Source organism: Callithrix jacchus, chromosome 1, assembly GCF_049354715.1.
Source record: "Callithrix jacchus isolate 240 chromosome 1, calJac240_pri, whole genome shotgun sequence".
Lineage (NCBI taxonomy): Eukaryota > Metazoa > Chordata > Mammalia > Primates > Cebidae > Callithrix > Callithrix jacchus.
This window is the reverse complement of record NC_133502.1, coordinates 22380541-22398003: the sequence shown is the minus strand read 5'-3', so window position 1 is coordinate 22398003 and position 17463 is coordinate 22380541. Positions and strand designations below refer to the sequence as shown.

The 17463-nt window shown below is 37.4% G+C and overlaps 1 long non-coding RNA gene across 1 annotated transcript; it reads left to right on the top strand.

Annotated features, from left to right (window-relative positions):
- The first annotated feature begins 10725 nt into the window (after positions 1–10725).
- On the top strand, positions 10726–15960 carry LOC144578758 (uncharacterized). The gene is made up of 3 exons (XR_013525141.1): positions 10726–10793; positions 13426–13531; positions 15033–15960. It is a non-coding gene; the product is annotated as an uncharacterized LOC144578758 (long non-coding RNA).
- Positions 15961–17463: the final 1503 nt, after the last annotated feature.

The window sequence follows — 17463 nt, the reverse complement described above, 5'->3', positions numbered from 1 at the left end:
AGCCTTCTAATTACATTATTTCATTAGTCTAATCATATCCTTCCCCAGAAAAGATTCCCAACTCAAACGTGGCTTCCTCCAGCTCTTAAAGCTCTGTAACCAAGCATGGGCGAAATATCAGGTCCTCCCTGCTCCCCAATAGGCCAACAAGCCACAGTCCAACCACCCTTCTTGAAGGCAGCTGCAGAACCCCAACACCCTGCCTAGGGTCATTTGCCTCTGCTCTGTCCCTGAGCCTGAACAACTGTCACACCCTCTTGAGTATTTCTGCAGACTTTTATTTTTGAAAAAGAAAATTCACCCAGACTCTTGAGTTAGATACTTTCCAGGGCCATCATAATGCTCTGTAGGCAAATGAGGCCAAGTAAAGCACATTATTTCTTTACTCTATGATTACTGCATTTCCAAGCTTTTCATAATAAATGGAGGCACCCCTTGCGATCTGAACTCTTCCTGTCTCTCTCTCTCTCTCTCTCTCTCGCTCTCTTGCTCTCTCTCTCTCTCTCTCTCTCTCTCTCTCTCTCTCCCCAAACTCAATAATTAAGTAGATTTGGAAACATTTTCAGAAAATCCTCTGTGATCCAAATTTTTGGAAATGTATTTTCTGAAACACGATTCTAAGATTTGATTAGTTGGCAAGAGGCCTGGGTTTACCCTCATCACTTTTTATTATCTGGGGGACACAGAGCCTATCACTCAACCTCTGTAGGTCTCAGCTGCTTCATTTAATCTAACTCAGAAAACACTATTGTCTGCCCAGTGTCAAACAGGCACCTCGCCAAAGCATGGCAGCAGCCTGTGCAGGTTGCCCTCCAGACTTCAGCTGTCCAGTTAGAGTGATCAAGAGTGTCACTGGTGAGAATGTGTGAACTGGTGTGAAGGAGAAACTGAATTTTAAGTCTTATTTAATTTTCCTTAACTTAAATTTAAATTTCAAAACTGATACTTCATCCGGTCATTGGAAAACTTGAAATGTTCGAAACCCCATGAGCAAGTGAATATAACTTGCAACGGCTAGTTTTACAAAGTCTGAACATAGACAAATTATTTCCAGTAAGAATTAAGTGTAAGTGTTGAGATGTGTTGTAAGAATACCTATTTTGAGAACATACATAAAAAGGGTAAAATACCCACTAATAATCTTTCATGTTAATTGTATGTTGAAATAATAACAGTCCGGATGTACCGGGCTAAATAAAACATATTTTTATGATCACCTCGCTAGTTTCATTTCTACTTTTGAAAAATACAACGACTGTGGCTCACATGTGGCTCACATTATATTTCTTTTGGGCACTGCAGCTTCAGAACTCCAAAATAAATTATTCTGTGTAACATGCCTGCTCCGTCTCTGCCTAATTTTCCACGTCCTATGGAACTGTCTAGGTTTTTAGGTGTTTTCCTGTAGAAAAATTCTGCTGTATTTTCTTCTCAACACTTTGTACTTGCTTATTTCTGGGTCTTTCCAAAACAGCCCTCAGATAGCACAGCTTGTTGCAATATACATATTTTTTTGACCTGCTGCTTCTTCCTATATGTTAAAATTCCATGAGGAAAGGAACAGTTTGGCTTACTATCACACTCTCAGCGCCTGGAATAGCAAGGTGCCACCACACAGAGCAGGTGCTCCCAGTAGGTGGTGTAGAAAACAGTGCATATTCATGTTCTTGAAAAGTATCTAAATTTAAAGCTGGAAGGTACTGGCAAGGTGTTTTTCTCGTTTTTACTGTTTTTAATATGACAATTCATCTTATATTAGAAAGACATGTAAATTACTTTAGAAAAATGTTTTCCAGGATTTAAAGAACCACAGGGCAAAAGTCATTTCATCAAAAGTATGCATGATGGTATATACAACTTAGTTTTTAATATTTTTACTCCAGTATTTTGAATTAAAATTGGCATATCTTTGGTAACATGCAACTATTTTCCCCACACATACAGACAAAAATAGTAAATAAATTAATTTCTCCCATTGTAAGTTCTTCTCAAGATATGAAAGGCTACTCAACTCCCCAATAAATCATATATTAGTAAAGCAATTTGAAACAGATACATCAGTTCAATCTTTTGGATTTTTTTCTCATTATATGCTTTAGTGTGTGCAAAAGGGACAGAAATGGCTTTCCTGGCACCTCTGATTGTCATTTGTGGCTTACATAATGCACAACATGAGGATTGCTCTTTACATTTTAATTAGCTTGAATACCCATGCATAACACTATATGGGTTTGCGTATTATTGCTAAAATGTAGAAATAATAGAGCAGTATTCTTTGAAAATTTCTTTTGCCATCTCAACTCCCATTACAAAATAGCTTTTGCCTTCATTTGTCTTTTAATTTGATTATTATAATAGTAACATCATCATTTAACTCGAATGAGCTCCAATCTCCATGTACACACATGTGTAAGAACCCTCTGGATTCTGATGGAGGGGTGCTGAAACAGCAAAGAGTGTACAGCTATGCCAGGAAGAACATGGTCTGTCTGTCACGTTATCCACAAAGGCTTCTGCCTAAAGTTAATAACTGATCAGGTACCAAAACTGTGGGTTCCAGAACTGAAGCCAAGGACAAAACCTGCTTGTACTCCAGAGGGCTTCAGCTTTCCTTCCTTAATTCTTTGCCAAAGAAGCTCTACCAAAGAGATTTATACCCCAAGTCCCAACAGTATAAACACGAAACACAAAAGATCCACTATTGCTGCTTTGGCATTCAAAAAAGATAAAAGGCACTGGACTAATGTATAGGATGAGTTAATAGAAACAAGGTAAAATAAACACATTAGATTATGACAAAGGAGAGTCACTTACTGAGTAAGGACCTCTGAAAATCCACTCCTCTATAAAAGCAAAGAGAACACTGACAAAATGATCCACGTCAGCTTTTTAGAACTGTAGTTGTCTGAAGACTTGCAACTATCTGAGAAACGTTTATTTAATAACAACAGCTGAATCTTGAACAGTGAGCTAAACAGTGTGCTTTGTGACATTTTTACTTGCTCTCTTTTTATCCTTTACTCTTCAGCTCTGCAGTAGCCTTGAAAACTAACAGCCTTACAGTAATAGTAGACACAAAAATCAGCTGCATACAAGCCACTAGATAATGCAGAAAGGGTTTGAAGTTAATCTCAAAAGCCCCATTTCTAGAGCATTGTCCATGTTTAATCTGTTTAGAAGTTTCATGGAAACACTGGCTTGGAAGGCTCGTCTTTATTTGACAATAAGAACAAGCTCCCTGCAAGCAGTCGCTTCCCAGCATTTTCTGAAAATAATTAGTAGAAGTTGCTTAACATTACGGCTGCCTAATGCAGCCATATGGTTGGGGCAAATGAGGAAGATTCCTAAAGGAAAATCTGGTGAGTGAGATGTACATAGAGCTCTTGAGACACCCTGGCATATTCTTGGGAATTAAGAAGTCCATATGCATGTGCGGGACAGTGGGCAGGCTTGGGAAAGACCTGGGAAGGCCCTAATATCTCACCTCTGGAGGACCTTGAGAGCCTGCACAAACAGGATGTAAAAGCTTTCAAAGAGTGGTAACCTTCCTCCTGAAGTGAGGAAGCCATGCCCTGACATGCACACAGAGTTTCATGGCAAAGGCTGGGACAGTTACTGGCTCAAAGCATTTTAGGAATTCTCAATCCAATCATTGGCTGACACTAACCTAACTAAGTGAAGACTTCAGTGGCCATAAATGACAAAGGATATAGACTTTAAAGAATTAGTCCAGGAAAGTTACTAAACAAGCAGCAACAAGAACAAACCTTGGGGAGGGGATTCTAATTCTCAGATTTGCAACATTTTATATATATGATTTTAAATATCAAGTTTTCAACACAAATTTATAAGGCACAAAAAAAAAAAACAGGAAAGTATGGCCCATACAATTTTTAAAAAGCAGTCATTAGAAACCTTCCCTGGGGAAGCCCAGATGTTGGGCTTACTGGACAAAAATTTTAAATCAGCTATTATAAATATGACCAAAGAACTGAATAAAAACATGTCTTAAAAAAAACAACTAAAGAAGACTGGTAGTGGTGGCTCGTGCCTGTAATCCCAGCACTTTGGGACACCAAGGCAAGAGGATCATGTGAGTCCAAGAGTTCAAGACCAGCCTACGCATCATAGCAAAACCCCATCCCTATCAATAAATACAAAGATTAGCTGGACATGGTGACGCAGGCCTATACTCTCAGCTACTCCGGAGGCTAAGGTGGGAGGATCACTTGAGCCCAGGAGTCTGGGCTGAAGTGAGCTGTCATCATCACTGCACTCCAGCCTGGGTGGCAGAGTGAGACCCTGTCTCAAAACAAATCACCACCACCACCAACAACAACAACAAAACTAAAGAAAATTATAAGAATGATGTTTCACCAAATAAAAAATAAGAACCAAGTAAATGTTCTGAAGCTGGGAATTACAATAACTATAATGAAACGATTATTAAAGTGCTCAATAGTTTGTTTTAGCTGGAAGAAGAAAGAATCAGCAAACTTGAAGACAGGTCAATTAGACTATCCAATATGAAGAACAACAACAAAAGGAAAAAATAATAAAGAAAAATGGGTAGGGCCTCACAGGCCTGTGCAATATCACAAAGCTTACCAATATATGCATAATGGGAATTCCAGGATAATAAAAGAATAAGAAATGGGCAAGAAAATATAATTTGAAGAAATAATGTCTGAAAAACTTCCCATATTTGATGGAAAACGTTAATATACTCAACAAAAAAGCAACCAAACTTCAATAGAATAAACTTAAAGACATCCACACCTAAACACATCATTTCGACAGTCCAACTTTTGAAAGCCAAAGACAAGAAAAGACTTTTGAAAGCCGAAAAAGAGAAGTGACTCATTAAATATAAAAGATTCTCAATAAGATTAACAGGGTTTGTCATAAGAAACTATGGAAGCCAGAAGCATTGAGAATAAATATTCAGAGTGGTGAAAGGAAAAGACTTTTGACAAAGAATTTTGTATTCAAGAAAACTCTGTTTCAAAAATGAAGGAGAAACCTGCTCTACAAGAAATAGTAAAGGGAATGCTTCAAGCTAAGATTAGAGGACACTATACAGTAACTCAAAGTCACATTACAAACAAAAATCACCAGCGTCAATAAAGGTAACTCACAGGAAAATAGAAAAGACAACATAAATGTATTTTTTATTTATAACTTTTCTTTTCTCCTATGACTATAAAGACAATTGCATAAAGCAATAATTATAAAACTATGTTGATGTGTTTACAATGTGTAATGATACAATTTGCATTCAATTGAAATTAAATTATTAATCTGAACTAGATTTCTATAAACTGAGAAATAAATTGTCATCCCCAGGAAACCACTAAGAAAATAACTCAAAAATGTAATAAAAATGACAAAATAATTAATGGTACACAAAATATCTAATTAACATAAAAAAGGCAGTAATGGAGGAATCAAGAAACAAAACAGACATCATACATATAAAAAAACAAACAATAAAATATTAATGCTATGGAATGAATCCAGTTCCCTAAATAATTCTATGTTGAAATGCTAACCCTCAGTATGTCCATATTAGGAGATATGGCTTAAAAAAAAAAAATTACATTAAAATGAGGCAATTAGAATAGGCTCTTCTAACCCAACCTAATTGGCATCTTTATCAAAAGAGAAAACTTGAAAACAAAAAGGGGATCAGGATGTGTGTACAGAAAGAAAGATCATGTGAGGAAACAATGAGAAGATGATCATCTACAAACCAAGAAGCAAGGCCTCAGAAGAAACCAAACCTATCCACATCTTTGCCTTGGATTTAACTGCATCCAGAACTCTAGGAAGATAAATTTTTGTAGTTTAAGCCATCCAGTCTGTGGTGTTTTGTCATGTTAACCCTAGAAAACTAATATGAGAAGCCATTAATTTTATCTTATTAGTCATTGTACTAAATAAAAATGGATTAAACACTGATCAAATGACAGAGATGGGCAAAATTAATTTTTTAAAAGTGCTCTAACTATATCCTGTCTTCAAGACACACACACACATCAGATTTTTAAAAAGATGCTGAAATTGAAAGGATAGAAAAGTATATACCATGGAAACAGTAACCAAAAAGAGGTGGAGTGCCTGTTTCAGCCAAAATAGCTTTACAAATTGATACTACAGGAAAAGAAAACTTACAATGATAAAGGAATCAATACATCAAGAAAAAGTAACAATTATAAATATGTATGCACCTAACAACAGAGCCTCAAAATATATGAAGTAAAAATTAAGAGACTTTAAGGGACAAATAAACATTCAAAAATAATTTTAAGACTTCAATTACAGATAGACAGCAGATCAACAATGAAATACTAGATTAGAGAAACACTATAGCCCAAGTAACCCTAAAAGACTTCCATACCACAGCCTACCGAATAACAGCAAAATACAGTTTTTTTTTCAAGTGCATGTATAATATGTTCGGTCATAAAAAATTTCTTGATAATTATAAAAGGATTGATATCATGTAAAGCATATTCTTCAAACACAATTGAATGAAATTAGAAATCAATAGCAGAAGGAAATTTGGGGAATTCACAAGTATGTGAAAGTTAAACCACATATTTCTAAATAACTCTCTGGTCAAAGAGGAAATCATAAGCAAAATTATAAAATGCTTTAAGAAGAATGAAAATGAAGACATATCAAAATTTATAGGGTGTACCCAAAGCTTAGAAGAAAATCTATAGCAACAAATTATTACATTAAAACAGATTAAAAATCTCATGTGAATATTAAAACCTTTCACTTAAAGTAACCAGCAAAAGAATAGAAAACTTAAAAAAAGAAAATAGTAACAAAGCAGAAATACATGTGTATAAAAATATATAAAAAATTAATAAAATCAAAAGTTGGTTCTTTGAAAAGAACAACAAAATTTGCAACCCTTTAGCTAGTCTGACAAAACAGAAAGAGATAAGAATCAAATAATTAAAACCAGGAATAAAAAAATAAAAAAGTCTTTACTACCAATTTTACAGAAATAAAAGAGAATATTACGGACTGCTGTGTGACAAACAAATCAGGCAACTAAACTGACAAATTACTAGAAAGATATAAACTACCAAACATCACTAAAGAAATTGAAAATTTGAATAGATCTATAACAAGTAAAGAGATTGAATTAGACATTTCGATACTTCCTTTGAAATGTGTACCATTAACTTCTTGCCTTGAAATGTTGCACTTGAAAAGTGCAAGCCCAGGTATCTTCACTGGTGAATCCTACAAAATATTTTAAGGAGATTTAATAACAAGCCTTTACAAAATCTTCTGAAAACTAATAAGAAAGAAAAAATCTCAACTATTCTCTGAGGCCAATATTACCCTAATAATAAAACCAGACAAAGAAAAGAGAGTTATACTCCAATATTCATTATAAACATAGACCCAAAAATCCTCAATAGCATACTTACAAATGCAATTTAGCATCACATTAAAAGAATTATGCACCATGAAAAAAATGAAATATGTGCCAGAAATGCAAGGTTAGTTCAACATATAAATATCAAAGTAATATATCACAGAATAAAAGACAAAAAGAGCACACAAGCAGAAAAAGCACTGCACAGTTTCTCTCATGATAACATTTAACAAAAATGAATAGAAGAAAACTTCTACAACCTGATAGAGGACAGCTATGAAAAAGACAGATGGCATTGTACTTGATTATGAACAAATGCATGCTCTTGCCACATTTAATCAACATTGTTCAGGAGGTTTTAGCCAGCAAAATTAGGCAGGACGATTTAAAAAGGCATCCAGATTGGAAAGAAAGAGGTAAAATGATCTCTATTCTTAGACGATATGAGAATTAATAAATGAGACCAGCTAGTTTGCAAGGCACAAGATCAATATACAAATATTAATTGTATTTCTATACGCTAACAGGGAACAATCTAAAAGTAAAATTAAGAAAACTACAGTTGTCCATTGGTATCTGCAGGTGATTGGTTCCAGGACTGCCAGTGCATATTAAAATTCACATGTACTCAAGTCCTGCAGTGGGTTTGCAGAACCCATAAAAAAATTGGCCCTTCATATACCTGGGTTTCACATCACATGAATACTGTATTTTCAATGCATTTGGTTGTGGATGCAAAAACCTGTCAATACAGAGGGCCAACTGTATTTATTGGGGAAAAAAAAAAACAACTGAGTATAACTGGACCCACACTGTTAAAACCCATGATGTTTAAGGATCAACTGTATTCCACTTTAAATAGCATCAAAAAAATAAAATACCTAGAAGTAAGTTTAACAAAGTGCAAGACTTATGCAGTAAAAGCTGTAAAATATTGTTGAAAGATATCATAAAATATCTAAATAAATAGAAACACATACCGTGTTCATGAATCAGATGACAATATAGCTAAGAATGCAAATCTTTCCTACTGGATCTACAAATTCAGCAACGTGCTTATCAACATTCCAGCTGATTTTTTTTTTTTGATAGAAATTGACAAACTGATCCTGAAATTCATGTGGAAACACAAGGCACGATAGCCAAAACAATCTTGAAAACAAAGAACAAAGTTGGAGAGCTCACATTTCCCAAATTCATAATTTAAACAGAGGTATAGTAGTTAAGATAGTTGAGGTATTGGCATAAGGATAGACATATAAATCAATGGAAAAGAATTCAGCCCAAAGATAAACACATTTTTAATTAATAGATTATCAACAAGGGGCCAAGAATATTCAATGTGGAACAAAGTCTTTTAAATAAATGATTCTGGGACAACTGTATATCCACATTCCAGATAATAAAGCTGAATCTCTGCATGATATTAAAAAATTAACTCAAATACATCAAACACATCAGTATATGACAAAAATTATGAAACTCTGAGAAGAAAACTTGTAAGCTTAAATCTTCATGAATTTGGATTAGGCAATGGTTTCTTGGATATAACACCAAAGCACAGGCAACAAAAGAAAGGATAAGTTGGACTTCATCACAATTGAACACTTTTATCCTTCAAATAACTTTATGAAGAAAGTGCAAATATGAACCAAACAATGGGAGAACGTATCTGTAAATGATATACCTAATAAGTTTCTTTTATGGAGAATATGTAAAGAACTCTTATGACTCAACAACAAAAATAAATATAGCCCAATTTAAAATGGTCAAAAGGTATGAACAGACATGTCTCCAAAGATGATATGCAACTAGCCTATACGCATGTGAAAAGATGCTCATCAGTAGTTATTAGGGAAATGCAAATCAAACCACAATGTGTTACCACTTCACACCCACTATGATGACTATAATTCAAAAGATGGAGAATAAACAGTGTTGTCAGGGATGCAGGAAAATCAGAACTCTCTTACATTCCTGGTGAGGATGTAAAATGGTTCAGCAACTGTGGAAAAGGGTTTGACAGTTCCTCTCTTAGGTACCCAAGAGAACTGAAAATATATGCTCACAGAATGGATATTCATAGCAGCATTATTCACAACAGACAGAAATGAAAAATAATCCAAATATTTGATAAATGAACAAATAAAATGTGGTATAGTCTTACAATAAAATAGTATCAATTTTAAAAATAAAGCATTTATTCATGCAACAACATGGATGAGGCTTTTTCAAAGTATACATCATGATAAGTGAGAAAATCCTTACATATGGTCACACATTATATAATTCCATTTATATGAAATGTCCAAAACAGATCGATTCACAGAGACAGAAAGTAGATTAGTGGTAGCCAGAGGTTGGGTAGAGTGGGGAGTGGGAAGTGATAACTAATGGGCCCAGGATTTCTTTCTGAAATGATGAAAATGTTCTGGAATTAGATAATGGTGATGGGTGCATAAGGCTGTGAATATACTCAAAGCTCCTGAATTGATCACTCAGAAAACAAACACACAAACACACAAGAATACCACATAGTAAAATATGGTAAGTGTGGTAGATGTAATATTTCATTTTTGAGATGAATCTTGTAGGATGGATATGATTTTGACCATAGTATAGTATCAGCGAAGACACAGAGCAGAAAGTCTCAGTTGATTTGAAATTTAGAGAGGGTCTAGTTTGACTACATTGTCGAGCCGTTTGAAAAGATGAGGCTGCAAGCTAGAATGAAATACGATGTCAGAAGACTCTGGAGGTCCCGTGGAAGTTCCCGCAAGGGTTAGTGAGGCGGTGCTGAAGTCTTCGAAGGCTGAATGCCTTAGGACTGTGCTTGCAGGTCAGTTCGAATCCTCCCTCCCGGGAATGCTGGAATCACACAATCTTATAGCCATAGGAGCCTGCAATACTATCTAGTTCAGTAATTTAAAAGCAGTGGGGCCCATGTTTCAAAAGCAATTTCAGCAATATGTAGGGCAGATAAAAGGAAGAATCCCTACGATCCAGATACCTCAGTCCTTTCATTTCAGCCCCCCTTCAGACACCCATGAGGAAAACAGCAGCAGCAGCAGCTCAGATAACCCCACCTTTCAGAGATGAAGACACTGAGAGTCTGAAGACTAACTTGCCTTCACAAGAAAATGAAATTAATGTTTGGCAAACTGTGTTCCAGGTGTAGGGGGAAAGAACAAAGGCAGAGATGAGGGAGTGTGGGGAGTATGTTCAGGAATGTTCAGGAAAAGAATCCTGCTGTGTGGTAGGAACCAAGACAATCGCCTTTCTGTGATGAAGTCATTTAGGGCTGGCGTGAGTTTAAATTAGGCAGTGATGTCGCCTCACACATGCAGGAGCATGCCTTGAACACACCAGCATCTTCCACAATGGTCTGCACGTGAGTCCATGTTCTCCTTGGCTCTGTCCGAGGGCCGCCCCTCTGGCAGCATCTTGTATCTACCCATCAGGATGGGTGAGGAGGGTCCCACTGAAGGAAGCTGGATCACTCTTCACTTCCACTGTGCACAAGAGTACACAGGGAAACCCTGGGGAGGGATTCCTGAAAACTCTCCTCCGAGCTCAGGAAGGAGGGCAGGAAGTTTTCCCTGCAGGCGAAGCAGAAAACAGATCTCATTTGAAGCTCTTATTTCTTTCTTTTTTATTTTATTTTATTTTATTTTTAATTTTTATTTTTTTGTGTGTGAGACGGAGTTTCGCTCTTGTTACCCAGGCTGGAGTGCAATGGCGCGATCTCGGCTCACCGCAACCTCCACCTCCTGGGTTCAGGCAATTCTCCTGCCTCAGCCTCCTGCATAGCTGGGATTACAGGCACGCGCCACCACGCCCAGCTAATTTTTTGTATCTTTAGTAGAGACGGGGTTTCACCATGTTGACCAGGATGGTCTCGATATCTTGACCTCGTGATCCACCCTCCTTGGCCTCCCAAAGTGCCGGGATTACAGGCTTGAGCCACCGCGCCCGGCCTGAAGCTCTTATTTCTTAATTGCCTGATAACAATGCACAAAGTCCAGATCTTGGCCCTCGACTTTCATCTGTTGGTCAACCACAGATGCCAATATGAATCAATCCATTCTATAAAAATAGCAAACTGACATTTACAAGGGGTCCCCACCAGTCCGGAACTCCAGTCACCGCTCCACTTATGTGGTGAGACCCTCTGAACTTAGTCATGGTCTTAGTTGAAAGGGGGGAAAGTATATGAACTTATCTGAGAGACAAAGAATCATGAGAAAGAGACTTCTACCCTTTGTCAAACGTTTCCCCATTTTCAGTCGTCGTGAAGACACACACAATGGGGAATATTCAAGTCACCCACGAGGAGGAAATCTATTTATTTCCCTCGCATTGTTTCTTGCATTAGATCATGATTCAGCGGATATGCTGTTGCAACTGTTTGAATTCTAGTCATTATAAGACACAGGTTATGGCTCCAGGTGCTGATTGTGAACACAAACAATAATGATACTATGCTGTATTTTTAAATATATAATAATGACATTATCCAGGAAAACCACTATCGTGCTACTGCCTGTATAATGGGAAACAACCACCAGCTTAAATGTGGGGACATTTTGCAGGATTACAGGTCTAATCCTTATTTAATAAACTTGAAGAAAAAACTCGTAGCAAATATCTCCTTGTCATGGTAGCGTTTCCCAGCTCTTTCTTTGTGAGACATTAAAGCTATTAAAGAACTTTTATAAACAGTGAGGTGTTTTTTTTTCCAAGTATGTTCTTCTATTATTAAAGTTTATCTGAATAAAGATTTTCTTTGGGGAAATCTATGCCAGAGTGTCTTTCCTGAGGATGCAGCACATGGAAAGATGTAAAACAATTGTTTTGCCAAGGGGGAAAACACTCCTGACATTCGCAGTAATGCGCTTTGTTGTCAGTATCATAAAATGCAATCTTTGTCCATAAACTTTGAGAGAAGACATGGAGAGAATGTTTCTGTCACTAGGGAAAAATTACTCATCTGCTTCTCCAAGAGGCTGCCAGGCCTGGCAGAGGGGCATGCGATCGGGGGATGTTGTCGTTTGATCAAAGGCCAGCAGCCATGGTCCAGGGCCTCCTTGGACAGGCGGGGTCAGAGGTGTCCCTCAGAAGGAAGCTAAGTGGTTCCGGTTCTACCTATGCACACCTCAGACCATCGCACTCTGGGCTCTTTCACGTTTGACCTCTGCTTCCTTAGTTGCCTTGTTTGTGGCACTGTTTTGATTCCATTTGACAACAGCTGCAGAGAATTCCTGTTTAAATTCCATGCCCTCCTTTGCATGTCCTTCCCACCTCCTTCTGCCAAAAAAGTGCATCCCCTCGTTTTTGTGGAGGGTGGAATTAACCAACATAAAAGATTCCTCTGGGATGGAGAGCCAAACACATCTCCTCGGTAGCACCCTCAGCAAGGGATGGAGTGAATCAAAGCATGCTTCACATTTTCAAGGAAAATGCCTACTCGAATCAGAGTTTTTTGATGACTTTAATTTTCCCCTTTGAGTCTCCAGTGGAATCGTGATTCCCTTTATGTGGAGGAAAGTGCATTGGCTCTATTAACCAAAATACTCCAAAGCTGCCGGCTGAAGGGCAGAGGACAGCTTGGCAGTCAGACGCTTATGTAAAGGACTGAGTTTTATGGCAGCCTGCGTCTGACACTCATGACTCCGTGCCAACCAGCAAGTGGCTCCATATAGAAACGATGTTAAACCAAAACATCCTGGCCCATTAGTCCTCCAGCCTTTTTTGTTGTCTTTTCTTAGCTTAGTGAATTGTGTGTCCAAGTGTGGTACAGTGCTAAATGAAATTTAGTTAAATTAAAAGAAATAAACGAAACTGGATCTGATAAGCCCAAGTTTGGAGCTTACCCAGTGACTTCAATATAAGCTAATATTGCATTAATTAACTTTTTAAATCACTTTGATGAATATTACAATAACTTAAAAGATTTAGAGACCCACTGGTTATTGTTTTAAAAAGATGAAAGAAAACAATCATCTCCATCATTTTCCATTTAGACAAGAATGGATGCTTTCCTCATACAAAAATAAATACTTCAAAAATTAGGTATCACTGGCTTCATCACTAAAACCTGGAAAATGCCTTCTCCTCTATGTATAGCAGGTGAGAAGAAATTCTTGTTACTCTCTGTGTTTTACATTCTCTGTTCTTACCAGGTACAGCAACTCAGTTACCAGACCAGGAAAATTCACATATCCAAAGCCTTATCTACTCAAGACAAATTGTTTGACTCGCTGTGTTATTTGATTCAAAGTGTTACTGTCACTATTATTGCTTATGGCCATGTCTAGAAGGCAAAGGAAAATGAGTCAGCATCTTGCAGATGACTGAGGCCAACCTGATGCCTTATGCTCCCCCAAAGACAGGACTGAGAAAGATTATTTGGAGACAGTGGATAAATTGCCTCAGTTCTCTGCTTTATTTTATAAGGGCACAAGTGGCCTTTCTGGACATGACAACTCTCAAGGAATGCTCAGTGGTGGATATAAACAATTTTCACTCTATTTTTTTCCTTCCCTGACCTTTACATCAAGCATAGCCCAGGGAACACAGTGGAATGAGTGTAGCTTTGGGCTCAGGGGAACCTGGACCTGCATCTCGTCTCTGTAACCTACTAGCTGTGAGACTTTGGATAAATTATTTAACCATATAAGCCTTACTTCTGGGTTCCTGAAATGCAGCAAGTGGAACTTCAAAACCTTGGTGTATGAATTAAATGAGATTTACTTGTAATTTGTATTAAATCATTAGGGCAATCCAAGGAAATCATGTATCTACAAACAGAAGTGTTTGCCCTCAAACCCACCGCTTTCAAAACAAAAATAAAAGCAAACCAGACAAACGAAAACAACAACCCACAGTGGTGTCTCTGAGCTAGTTCAACATGGTGCTATTAATAGTGAGGCTTCATAAGTTACTTAGAGACCTTCTCTCTTTGCTGAGTTCTTTCACCGAAACCTAAAGTCCTGCTTATCTGTGCTGCCAGGTACATACTTGTGATTCCTGGGGGTTGCCATGGATTTTGATGCTGACTGTTCCATCACTGGTTCACTTCGGCATTATTTAAAACAAATTTCCAGTGTAATGAAGCCTCTCCCTTTTGTAAACGTAAATTATATTTCATAAGCCTGGGAACATGTAAGTTTGCCAAATCTGAAGCAAGACAGCCTTGATGACTTCAGTCCGTTCTCAGCCCTTGATTACAATTTGATTTCCTTTGGCATCAAAAGACAAACTATTCTAGTGAACAATGTTCTTCCTTTAGCAAGAGTGAGCTCCAGTTACTTGGCAAAGGACCTGTTCATTTGCCAGACAATATGTCCAGGGTCTTAGCAATAGCCGAAACACTGAATTTGATTTAAGAACAACCCAAAGTGAAGAAAACAAAAGAAAGTATATGGCTCCCTGCAGGGCAGACGTTAGAAGATTGCTTGGTTAATGTCATTTCCCCATTTCCCTCTCAGGTGTGATTTAGTTAGGAGGTTGCTTTTGGGAGTGGGAGCTGTGACTCTCATCTACCCCTTGACTGGACATTGAAGTCTGTAAGTGTTTAAGTATTCTATTTTACTCAAAATGCTTTTTCTTTCCTCTGATGCTTTCACAGAGTCACTTGATGTTTAAAACCACGTTTGTGCTTCCATCTCCCCAGTTAGCATTGTTCTTTTTAAGAAGCACCTTCACCTCTTCTGTGTACACTTCAGACTCTGCCGAGTCGCTCGCACAAGGACTTGGAGCTTCTCTCCTACACGTGAGCATCTTTCCTTGGGAGTTCATCTGAGGTTTCAGTGTGGTCATATTATCTTACTTCATTACTCGGAGTGGATTGTTAGCATTACTGGCAGCTTTATATCAGCAAATTGGCGCCCCTCCCCTTCTTCCAGGAGGAATTTTCCTTGTGTGTAAGGAGGAGTGAGGAGTACTACTGTCCTCTTGCTACGTGCAGAAAGAAGCCCTGGGACTCAGAGACTCTGCCTACTCCTGTTAACACTTTGTATTTTCTTCGGCTTGAGAGAGAACGTTGACCACACATCCTTACGTTCAGAACTTTCCACATTGGGCCAGTACTATTCCAAAAAAGAGAACGTTTGTAACAATATGGAATTGTGAAACAGGCTGCCCTGTAGCAAGACAGAAATGTGTGTGCATCTATCTGCCTACGCGAAGTCCATGATGCCTCTTACCAAGAAAACTATCTTCAGTCTTTGGAGCCTGAGCATTTTGAGATTTCTAACCAGCCATAAGTCTGTGCTGACCCTTGGTTTCCCAGAGATCTCCAAGCACATCTGAGCTATAGCAATCTCCCTGCATCCCAGATTTCTTCTATGGTGTCATTAAAATGTGTCTTTTCTTTCTCCTATGCTCACAGTGTTGCTCTTGGCTTGTCCATGAACTAATCTGATACCTGTATCAAGCTTAAGATATTAGTAGAGGCTAACGTATTGATGGTTCCCGTCTCATGAATCATCTTTGCATTTTAATAGCAGTCTATTAGCCTACTACAGATGATAAGTTTAATGCCACAAATATTGCCTTAATTTGGTAAGAATTCTAGGCACCAAGACAGAACCTCAGGAGAGAAAAACATATTTCAAGTTTAAATGGGGCTGTTGGCGTTCAATTAGTTATGTTGTACAGGCATATGTCAAAGTTAGTTTATTTGTTAACTAGCTATAGCACATAAATTAAAATTCTCTGAATTAAATGTGTGAAATGCCAGAATTATATATATTTTAGTATACTGACGAAAAAAATCAGACCATCACTTCTTTTCATGCTTACAACTTTTACCACTATCAATTTAATAAGAGCTTGGTCAAAGTGGATTTTATATTTTTTTTGTTTTTTCATATTACATTGGAAGATTGATTTCAACAGATACTATAAATTGGACAGGTAGAGGGAAGAGCTATTTATTAACATTTGATCATCTTCGTTCTCATTCTGACACAGCTGAGTGGGTCACCTGACATTTTTGAGCATCTCCTAAGTAGGGGCAATTTAACAAGAGTAGAAGATTTCATTTCTGACCTCTAGTTGTTTCTAATCTACCAAAGACCTTAAGAAGATATGAGAAAAAGAACTTGGTTTTATGAAAAGCATGGTTCCATGAATAAAATAGACACGATAAATGTAGCTGTGATTTAATTATTGGGGGAATTAGAAAAGGTCTCTATAAAATTATATTCTTTTCCAACAATTCTGCACATTCACTATAGAAAATCTGAAAAATACTGAATGGTCTATGAAACATGTGAGTCAGTCAAAATCCCACCCTATAATGATATGATTAATTCATTCTGTCCAAAAAGCCTATTTACTAAGTACTTGTATCTGTGCATATGAAAGAGCACTAAATATTGCAGAATTGAGATGGCATCATAGGATGCTATCATGCTTTTTTCATATAGCATTCATGTATGAACTTTTCTCCTATACCATACAACTTCTTCCGGAAACATATGTCTCAAATTTTTGTCCAAAGTGTCTGTTGGCATTACCAAAGAGGATAAAGGGAGGAGAGCAAGAGCCAGTCACATAAATGTTGGAATAGGCATAGTTAAAGCCACCCTTCTTTAAAAACAGAAATATACTCAAAAACACACATAAATGATATTAAAATAGAAAGCAGGCGTGAACTAATGGGATCTATAAAAAAATACCAGGCAGACAGCATATTGGAACATCATCTAAGGACTCAGAAGAGGACAATATCCCTGAACATTATTAAACAGTTCACAGAAGAAATGCTTTCAAGTTTTTGAAATTCTTTATAACAATAATATTGTTTACAGCTGTTATTTCTGAACTTTTTTTTTTTTTAGCAAAAGAATCTTATTTATTTAAATGAGAGACAAAAGGCTGGGGTGAAGTGGTGATACAGTTTGGCTCTGTGTCCCCACCCAAATCTCATCATCTAAAACTGTAATCTCCATAATCCCCACGTTCAGGGCAGGACCAGGTGGAAGTAACTGGATCATGGGGGTGGTTCCCCCCATGCATTTCTCATGATAGTGAGTGAGTTCTCACAAGATCTG